Genomic DNA, 11,542 nt, shown 5'->3' with positions numbered 1-11,542 from the left:
TGGTACAAGCAGGGTACTTGTCACTGACGGGTTCATCGATGTCTCACTTCAAATGAGCAAAGCCTCGTCTAAAATTAGTGCGTATTAGTAGAAACGGGAATTTAGTGTAAATATTCAATGTGCAGAGAAATCGCAGTAGGTGGAGCTGGTAACCTTGGCAACCTCGTTCCATTCCACCACCAAAGATTTCCAATTAATGATTGTTGTACCTCCGAAGTACTGCTTGGGAGTGAGGGTGATATTTTGAAAGCTTGGCTGGGAAAGAAATTTAGGCATGTTTTGGGCCTACTGCCTGATGGAAGATCACCAAAGTTCTTTCCATGCCAACCGACTACCAACAGGCACCTATCCCTCTCCACATCGCTTATTCAGTCCCCAACCCCCCCCCTCTCTATATATACTTCCCATAGCTTTGCTTTCAACAATTTCCATTCAGTATTTATCACAGCATTTTATTCTGGTTTCCCATTTGATGATCCATAAATCAGTGAACAGTTTCACTTTTCAACATCAGTTTCACTTTGGGATATCAGTTTCGATTCGTCATTGCAACTTGTGATGCAACACGAATGGTACATGAAAAAGGTAATCAAAAACGATTTTTGGGGGAATTTTTTTCAATTTTCTCAGGGGTGTAGATGGATATATAATGGCTTTAGGGTCTTAAGGGTTATAAAGGAGTCTAAATGTCTAAAGGGGTCAAAGCACAATAGAGCAAATGTGGTCTGAAGTGTCCAAATGGTTTGAAATTGTCTAAAGGTCTGAAAAGTGTCAAAAGGTTCAAAGATGGTCTATACATCTCAAAAGGATCTAAGTGGGTATAAAAGGGTGTAAAGGGTCTAATGGGGTCTGCGGGCCATATGAAGTGTAAAGGAGAGAGATTTATTGTTATGTATGTTTATTATTTATTATGTACACTATGTTGTATTTTGTATGCTATGTATGCTCCCATCTATTTATTATATACCATTTGTCGAACCAATGAAGGAAAGAGACAATCGAGCAGGTTTGGAAACAACAAATCTTGCATGAAACAGGCATGTATTTACAAAGATTCAAGTATTCACAGAAATTCAGAAAAACATAAGAAACAGTCTTACCCCTAGCACTCAAAGAAACCCCTTATATAACCGGCCTTAAAACAGACAGGCACCACAATCATCCAGGGAAATTAGGCAGACAAGGGGAAAGAAAGAAAGAAGTCGGCGTGTGTTGGAGACTACATCCTCACCCATACATGAGCAGGCTTAGCCCTCATGAGTCTCAAGGAGGTGTCGATATACGTCAGTGAGTGAGAGGAGCAGGTGGGTGGTACGGTGTCATGCGGCACAGTGTGGTGCTAATCTCTGAAAATAACTGTTGGGGGTCTCCTGTCATTCTTTGATGCTCCACAACAGGCGAGCCTTGAGGTGTATGCGCAAAAAGATGCAAGGTAATATGGTGCGTGTGTGAAGGACGTGTCAGAAATCAGTTCTACCGGGTTGATCAGCACCTGTTCTGCCTGGAAGTTTGGAGAGTACCAGCCATCACGTCTTTTCTGTTACCAGAATGTGAGGAGCATATGTTTTGCTAGCACTTTGATGAGTACCTCCCTTCATGCCTTTGCTTTCCATCAGGAGTGCCTGTCCCGCTTGGCACTTTGCGTTCCAGTTTGTTGAGCACTTTGCATTATGCATGGTTCTTCCTTGTCCTGCCTGATGCTCTGGAAGCCCGGTCAACCCGGCCAGGTCTCCTGCCTTCCGAGCATGAACTCCCTCATGGCTGGACTCACTCTGCATATCCACTCCACTCCAACCACTCCGTCCTGGGTTCTTGTTGTCCCCTGCACAGTGCCACCGATCACATCGCTTTTGGCAACCGACTTGATTGGCTGGGATGTGCTGTGATCCAGCAGCAGGAAAATGGGGGTTCATGTTTGGTGTTGGAAACTAAGGATTTCAGAATAGTTGTTTGAATTGATGACAAAAAAATTGATGATGGCATCAGTCACATGGTTCAACAGACATTTTTTTTTTTTAAACCTTCAGAAATTATCTCTGAAATGGCTGAACAGATCGAGGCGAAAATTTACAGGTATGACCACATATCCATGAGGAAAAAAATGTTCCCCACCAATGACGTCATAGATTACATGTTTTGGCAGTCATAATTTGATTTCCCCAAACCTTCAAAAATCTCCAGATGGCTGGACAGATCGAGAAGAAACTTTATACACTTTCCCCAAGCTTCGGGGACATTAGGGTGTTCATGAATAATTGATAGGTCACATGGTTTGGCAGCCATATTAGATTGAAGGAAAATATTTTTCAAAGCCTCTCCCTTGAACTACTCCATCAATCGACTTGAAACTTCAAAATTATGATCTAGTAGTAATGGGGAATATTTGTGATTTTTTTTTTTTTTTGGAATGAAGCGTACTTGGCTGCACCTGGATGGGTTTGAGGGTAGAGGAGTAGCAGTTGAAACCCGAATCATATCCCAATTCCTCCTGATGACTTCATCCTTGCATTTTGCTTGTTTGGGTTCTTTCTGATGACTGCGATGCAATACCTATTTTATTTGATCTTCCATTTGATTTGAATATAATTTTTTGAAATCCCATTCTGAATTCAATTCAACGAAGAGGACGTAATTGGTCAGGGGTCTGATCAAGGCAAGGTTGCATCAAAGTGGGACGTCTTCGTACCTGATCATCACTGCTAGCAGTTATAAAGTGGCAGTTCTTGTTTTAAGGGCATACATCGAAAACTGTTTAATGGAGGAAATTGAAACTTTACCACATGTTACATGACCATTTAATATAGTGCATATTCCATGTATGACACACACCCCCTCAGAACTTACATGGTGAATTAAACAAAGCCAAATGCCCAGAGACAATGTCACTTCTTTGCATTAAAAATTAGAATCATTGCAATCGCTTCAGCCTTCATTGTGCTCGGCTGGTGAAAAAAGTGAAGAAGTACAATTTGGCATTTAACGATCTCCCGATCTATTCTGGTGTCTTTATTAGCCTTGGTAGTTATGAAAACACTCGAGAATGAGAATAAAAGCTACTTTGTGAAGGCTTACGAATATACTCTGCAGCAGACTTTTTAAAGTATAATATGTACACATTTACCTCAGAAGTGTAGATGGATGCAATGACAAAATTTGCTGCCAGAAGAGTTGGCTCACACCAAGTCCTTCTCAAGACTGTACGAGGTAAGTATTCTATGAATACCATCTACTTTATAAACTGGAATGGGTAATAAAACTTTTTGCAAAAGTTTGAAACAAATTGACAAATTAATGTGGTGATGTACAACCGTAAAAGGATTGTAATAATTTAAAAAGGATGGCAGACTTTTCAAGCTGTTCCATGTTAGACCAAAAATTCTCCAACCTAATGTACTTTCCTGAATAATTATTCATCAACTAGCAAAGAACCCATCCTTCCAGATGGTATAATCCCCCCAGAATTGCTGTAATTTCGTATGACTTGTAATACTCCCTCTCACCAGGATCAGCGCTATGCCATACCTATCTATTTACATCAAGAGGAATGGCATCTTCCCTCAACCCTGAACAATGAATAGGTCGATGATTTTGTTTATCACCTTAAACCTCCCCAAGCAAACCCCGATTACAACCAGTTTTCAACTCGTTATATCTGGTGCTTCAAGAGTTCATATTGTGGAACAAACACACAAACAGACACCTCTCAAATTGTACTGCAGTATGATGATGTCTTGTCATTAAAGTACTTTCAATGGACAACTATTTTCTCACCTTCTATAAACTATAAGATATGTAACATCTTGTGCTTTTTAGAGAAATGGTGAGTCCACCAAATATAGGTTTTGTTGAAGTTAATAAGGAAAACATGATACTTCTGAAACACGAAAGTCGAATTTTTTCTCAGTATCATAACAGAACGCAAAGTTTTGTAGTTGAACAGAAAGAGGAAAGCTAGAGCCATTATTATGCAGGGAAAATGGCTGTGCTTATATACCTGCGCATTCCAGAAGATTTAGGTGAGGATCTCGATTTAACTCTAATTGCTCTTAATCGGCTTTATGCCTCTCTGTCGAGACGACCTACTAACTGTACCCACGCCCACCACATAGTGCAGTGAGTTAGCAGACGAGCTGCCGCACAAATAAAAGTTATCTATTTTGTGCAGTACGATCCATATTCAAACACCATTTTTCACTGATGAGAGCACACAGCAACTTTAAAGTTTTGTCACTAAATGTCGCAATATGTCTTTACACAAGCACGTGAATTTGAATGCTTGTACAACAATGCTTCGTACTTTTGAAGTAGCCTTTATACTTCTCAAACCGACATTGGTTTTATCAAAAAACTTGACGAATTGTGTTATGATGATTGGAATAGTTTAAATGTAACTTACTTTTGCACAGAACAAAAATATCTTTGATTCTATTTTGCATCTTTCACCTTGTAGCGACCAGAAAAGCCTGCAGCTTTTGTCAACCATGCAACCCCTTGCTTAACCGATTGAGGACAACAAGCATCTTGAAAGTAATTTTCAGATATAAGTCCAATTTTATTAGGTTGGCCATAATAATCAGGAATATTAATTGAAATTCAAGAGTGTGCATGACGAAAAATACAAGTTTTTCAGATTTACAAAAAAATATAAATGATGGAAGTGACAAAAGCTCTTATCCAGTGTTCGCTATAATGTTTGCCAATGTACAAACATAAGGTAATCTAAAATTGCAGGGAAAATATCGGGAATACACCACTTTAAAGTTTAAGGGCACACAGTGCTTATAGAAAGTCTACAACCATTTCAAATTTTTCACCTTTTGGTGCCTTATAGCCTGGAATTAAATTGCATTAAATCAGATTTTTTTTTCACCTTTATTTACACACCCACAACTTTCAAGTGAAAAAGAAATTCTACAAATTTCAGAAAAATAATTAAAAATGCAAAACTAGAAAATCTTGGTTGGATGAGTGTATGTTGGATGTTGGATAACTCCCCTGAGTTAATATTTGGTGGAAGCACCTTTGACAGCAATTACAGGTGTGAGTCTGTTGGGATAGGCCTCTACCAACTTGCACACCATGATTGGGCAATATTTGTCCATTCTTCTGTACAAAACTGTTCAAGCTCAGTCAAGTTGCATGGGGAGCATTGATGGACAGCAATCTTCAAGTCATGCCACAGATTTTTGATTGGATTTAGGTCAGGGCTCTGACTGGGTCATTCAAGGACATTTATCTTTTTGTTCCTTAGCCACTCCAGTGTAGCTTTGGCTGTGTGTTTTGGGTTGTTGTCATCAGAGCCGGATTTAAGTTTAACAGCCCCCCCCCCTCCCCTCACCTCCAACCTTGAAATGTAGTGGGAAGAGAAAAAAAATTGAATGGGGAAAAGTCAATTTGCCAGACTTACATAGCAGATGTGACCTCATATATCACTTTGCTGGCTCTGCTACCTTGGAGTCAAAAAGGGAGTAAATAATACTAGCTTTATTTATACTAATAAATGTCAGTGTGACAGTATGTCTCCTCCATAACTCCAAAACTATAAAACCTAGCAGCCTGAAACTTTGCATGCATAATAAAAAAAAACTCGAAGGAAGTGCACGAGTGAAAATTGGATGTTTGGGTTAATTAAAACACCCCTTTTGAAGAGAATTAATGGCATTATTTGATTATATCCTTCATCATGCGATCCTCGACCACCTCGCTGTCTGGAGTCTTAAGGCATTTCCTAGGTAACCTTGCTGGGGTCTGAAACCGCCATGTTTTTTGGCCTGCTTAACCATACCTCTACTTGGAACAGGCCACAATGATTTCTTGATGATAAAGTTTGTTTTTCACTTTCCTCACTCATATCATCGAATGCCTGTTCATCATACCTACGAATGGCTGGGTATGTTGCAATGCTTATAAACTCCTGCAGATGCCAGCGTTCATTGTTTTATTTCATTTTCGCATATGAATAACCGAGAGAATCTCTTAAACTAATCAGAATTACAAAATTTAAGCTCCAGATTTGAAGGTACCAGCAGTTCCGACTCCTAAAAAAAGTATTGATTTTTTTTCCAATTCGGGCATTGCTTGGGCGTTTCCGGGTTCATAGTTGGATCGGCAATTGGTAATCGCTTACCAATTCAGGCGGCTTGTTGGAGTGCTTACCTGAGTGATTAAGCCACTTATCGAGCTGTACAGTTCATATCAGTTGATAGTGGTACAGTTTGTGTCCCGATCGGGATGTACAGTTGATAATTACTACAAGGTTGAGGTACGTATACAGCACACACAAATGTGGTACATATAGGTAAAGTTGGATCGGTAGGGACTCTTCGTGGGTGTGTGGGCATGCCAATCCTGTTGCAGATGCCGTCGTGGCAAAGTTTCATCCCTTATCTTATGGAGGTTCTATCAGGTTTTCCTTTGTGTTCACGGCTGTTTCTAAAGCATTTAGTTATCAGATTTGCTTTACAAATTACATACGCTTCTCTTTGTGATTTTCAAAGCAAAATATATTTGATTACACCCAATTTCTGAGCCGTTTGCCGTATTAACGTATTTTCTAACTTATCGAGACAAATTTTTTTCCACCTGTCACACGCAGCTGTTTATAAAATTAATGTTTGTGATAATCTCCCTGAAAATGTCCATATAAATGTAACACTGTTTTTCGGTGAAAGCTACTCAAGGTTTTTGGGTTGTATACAGTATCTACTGTAGTCGGTAATCACACTGACTCCAACCTGCTGATTCCCGAAAAATTGCCAATATCGGCAAGCGCGCGCGCGTGCGTGCGTGCGTGCGTGCGTGCGTGCGTGCGTGCGTGCGTGCGTGCGCGCGTGTGCGTGCGTGTGTGTGTGTGTGTGTGTGTGTGTGTGTGTGTGTGTGTGTGTGTGTGTGTGTGTGTGTGTGTGTGTGTGTGCGCGCGCGCGCTGTTCACAAAGCATAACATATTATTCTCTCTTATAACTCTCCTACCCATACTCCTCTCTGTCTCTGTCTCTGTCTCTGTCTCTGTCTCTGGGCATATCCAGACGGTTATTATGTCTGGACAGTGGTTATCTCCAAATGTGTCTGGATGGTGGTTATGTCTGGGTGGGGTTTGTCTCCAGACGTGTCCGGACGGTATTTATCTCCTGATGTGTCTGGATGGGAGTTTGTCTCTGGACGTGTCTGGGCAGTGTATATGTCTGGATGGGAGTTTGTTTCTGGAGGTGTCTGAGCGGTGTTTATTCTGGATGGGAGTTTGACTCTGGACATGTCCTAGCTGTGTTTGTCTCCGGACAGCTTGGCTCTGAACGCGTCCGGGTGGTGTTTGTCTCTGAACATGTCCGGGTGGTGTTTATGTCTGGACGGGAGTTTGTCTCTGGACGTGTTCAAGCGGTGTTTATGTGCGGATGGGAGTTTGTCTCCAGATGTGTCTGAGCGTTGTTTGTATCCGGACAGCTTTGCTCCGGATGCAACCGGGCGGTGTTTGTCTCCGGACGTGTCTAGGTGGTGTTGATGTCCGGGCAGGAGTTTGTCTCCAGATGTGTCCGAGTGGTGTTTGCCTCTGGACAGCTTTGCTCCGGACGCAACCGGGTGGTGTTTGTCTCTGGACGTGTCCAGGTGGTGTTTATCTCTGGACCCATCCGGATGGTGTTTGTCTCTGAACGTATCTGGGCGGTGTTTGTCTCCGGGCAGTGTTTATGTCCTGATGGGAGTTTGTCTACAGAGCATCCAGATTTGAGTTAGTCTCCGGACTTGTCTGGGCAGTGTTTGTCTCCAGACAGCTTGGCTCTTGACGCGTCCATGCGGTGTTTGTCTCTGGACTGTGTTTATCTCTGGACATGTCCGGGTGGTGTTTGCCTCTGCGTGGTATTTATAGTATGACCAGTGGAAAATGAAATTCAGACATTATTTTGTTTCCATCTTCACTGCTATTGCATGCAGAATCATTTTGATGAGACAGTGGGATTCAAAATTGATGCTCGACCACACGTCTGCCTTCCTTTCCTCCCACATCTTGCTGCCTTCCCTTTCCCCCACCCTCCCTCCCACCTCACTCTCTCTCCTTCCTCTCTCTCCCCAACCCTCTTCATTCCACCTTCCTCCTTTCTCTTCCCCCTCCCTCCTCACTCTCTCCCACTCCTCTCTATCTCCCTTCCCCCCCCCCTCAGTGTTCCCATCAGTGAAGTGATGGGTGGTATTTGCTCGTAAATAAATAAATGTGTCATATGTTTTTCATCGGCCCCTGGAATTTGGCCCCTCGACATATGTCCCATTGGTGCTTCCCTAAATCCGGCTCTTGTTCTCACTCTGAAAGATTAACTTCCATCCCAATTTCACCTTTCTTGAAGAGGGCAGCAGGTTTTCCTCAAGGATCTTTCTTTATTTTGCTCCCTCCATTTTTGCTTCTATCCTGACAAGTGCCCCAGTCCCTGCTGATGAGAAACATCCCATAACATTATGCTGTCACCACAGTGCTTTACAGTAGGAATGGTGTTCTTTGGGTGATGTGCTGTGTTCGGTTTCAGCCAAATGTAACGTTTTGTATTAAGGCCAAAAAGGTGTATTTTGGTTTCATCAGACCACAAAATTTTTTACCACATTGTTTCAGAATCTCCAGAGTGGTTCTTTGCATACCTTAAATGGGACTCATGGTGGGCTTTTTTGAGTCATTGCTTTCTTCTTGACACCCTACTGTCTAGGCCAAACTTGTGGAGTGCTTGGGATATTGTTGTCACATGCACACAGTTACCAGTCCTTGCCATAAAGGCCTGTATCTTTTTCAAAGTTGCCATTGGCTTCTTTGTGGCCTCTCTGATCGGTCTCCCCTTGCTTGATCATCCAGTTTGGAGAGACGGCCTGATCTTGGCAGGGTCTTGGTGGTACCATATGCCTTCCACTTTTTAATTGTCTTGTTTGTGCTCCCAGGAATATTCAAAGCCTTTGAAATATTTGTATAGCCATCCTGTGATCTGTGCCTTTCCACAACTTTATCCCAGAGGTCTTTTGAAACCTCCTTGACACTCTTGGCTGAGTCTTTGCTGTGAAATTCATTACCCAGCAGAGGTAACCTACAGGACCAGCTGACTTTATTCTGAAATCATCATAATCACTACAATTTAACACAGGTGGAGGTCAATTAACTAGGTATGTGATTTTGAAGGTGATTGGTTACACCTCAGCTAATTTTAAATTGCTATTATAAGGAGGGTGGACACTTATCCAACCAAGATATTGTAGTTTTGTATTTTTAAATAACTTTCTGAAATTTGTTTTTCACTTGGAAGTTGTGGGTTACAATGTGTAAATAAAGGTTGAAAAAGTCTGATTTGAAGCAGTCCGACACCAAAGCGTCACCTCCAATCCAGAGGCCTCGGCCCGGCGACTCTGTCAAACAGACAAAGATTACATGATGGTGGAAGACGATGTCCAATGGAGATCGGGGAAGTGCTCGTCACATTCCACATGTTTTTAATTTACCCACCGATCACATAATGTGCCTTCTGGTTGAATGGGTTGCATTTGCAGGAAAAATCCTCTGGGTAGCAGGCAGACGGTTGCTCTTTGCAGATTATGCAGTTTTACCATGCAAGATATAATCCGTGGCGATGCTCACCATAACAGTCAGGAGGTGCGACTGATATATAGGTGCTGCCAAAGCAGTTCCTTAGTCAGTGTTATACTGTTTAATTCTTTGGAATTGTAATGCTGAGGTTTGAACCACCAACCTCCCAGCTTCAGAGCAGACCCTCTGAGCAGCAGCAGCAGCAGCAGCAGCAGCAGCAGCAGCAGCAGCAGCAGCAGCAGCAGCAGCAGCAGCAGCTTTGTTGGAATTGCCACAATTCCATTTAATGTTGCTCACTCTCTTCACCCCTGCTAGTACATGATCAGGACTGCAGCAGTATAGGTAAGGTGGAGCATTTTAAGAGAAAGCAGCAGCAAGAGAGAAATGGAGGGGAAGAAAAAACGAATTTCCCAAATAAAACATTTATATGAATAACAGCAAAGTGCTTTGTGGAGAGATACTACAAGCTGTTTTGTTTGAGGTCCAAGTTTCCTTAAAATTTTGAACAGTGTTACCAGTAGTTGTAGTAGTGCTTTTGTTAGAATTGCCACAATTCTATTTAATGTCGCTCGCTCTCCTCACCTCGCTCTCATTAACATTGCCGCTGGTGCCAGACTTTGGTCAACAATTTGAAGCTATGATGGCCATGCTTCAACAATTAAAGACTGACTTGTCTGACCAGGCCAAGCTGGTGAGAAGAATGGAGGCTGGGTAGGAAAAAAATGATGGCTGACTTGGCTAAGGTAAAAGCTGTGCAGCACAGTTGGTGGCCGACCAAGCCAGGTTTGAGGGGGATTTAAAATGGGTTAAAGAGAGAATTGAAGGGAATGAGGATAGGGCAAGGCAACTTAAAAGAGGGGATAGTAGATAGTTTGGGGAAATGGATGCGTTTTAAGGACAAGAAAGTAGAAATAGGACATAAGATGATGAAGGGGAGGATAGCAGTGGTGAGATAATGGAAAAAAAGGAAAGAGGAAATGGTGGGGAAGTTAGAAGAATTAGGACAGTGAATAGACATATGTAGAACTTAGGTAGAAAAAAAAGGTAGAGGGAGTAAAGAGGGAAATAGTAGGAGTGAAGGGATATATTGTGGCAGCAAGATATGAAGTGCATGGGGACCTCCAGGAGTAAAACACGAGGTGTAAGACCCTGGAAAAGGTGTGCGATTGTCGGGTGGAGCTGGCAATTACCACCAGGTATGTGGACACAACCAAAACTGGTATAAATCGGGAGCTAATTTAGGTAAAAGAGAACTGGATGGGACTCTTCTCAGGAATGTGTGTGTACCTGAATGTGTGCAGTGTGGGATGGATCCCGTGTGTGAGCTGCCTGTGCCTGTGCCTGGGCCTCACCCAGTGCCATGCCGCAAAGATGTGTGGCTGACACAAAACTGCCAGTGTGCAAATTGTGACTTTGGTGCATTCCAAGCTGCCGACAGGAGAGTCCGATGTTGTGCCGCCCATGTGTGAGGGCAAGGGTGAAGATGCATGTGAGTGTAGTGAGAGTGAGTGTGCTGGCACATGCTCACACCCTCACTCTCAGGTGTGAGGGCACATTGTCAAAGTTGTGAGTGCAAGTGTGGTAATTATGGTGCATGTAAGTGGTGGCAATGGAATGCATGAGAAGGTGTAAGGGGAGTCGCAATTAGCGATGGACTGGTTCAGGATAGAACCAGGGGAATTCTCCATTGAGTTGGAGTGAATAGAGTCCAGGTCATGTTGAGCCAAGTGACAAGCAGGGGGTGCCACATTGGTGAACACACATGTGTGTACATTCTTGCATTAGAGTTATAATTAGAGAACAAGAGATCATGCTCCTTCCAGGCCTTTGAGAAGAACCAGAGTACTAAAAGAAGATGGCACAGAATGTGCACCCCATATAGCCCTCATAAGCCTTTCAGAAAAGGAGGGGGCCACTAGGCAAATTGGGGAAGACATGGTGGGGGTCCTTGTAGGCGTGGGGGGGGGGGTGAGTGCAAGTACGATGGAAAGAGAAGTG

The sequence above is a fragment of the Eptatretus burgeri genome, chromosome 6, assembly GCF_056783735.1.
Source record: "Eptatretus burgeri isolate ZD-2024b chromosome 6, Ebu_testis_v1, whole genome shotgun sequence".
NCBI classification, from domain to species: domain Eukaryota; kingdom Metazoa; phylum Chordata; class Myxini; order Myxiniformes; family Myxinidae; genus Eptatretus; species Eptatretus burgeri.
The sequence above is the reverse complement of the archived record's forward strand: the minus strand, read 5'-3'. Positions refer to the sequence as shown.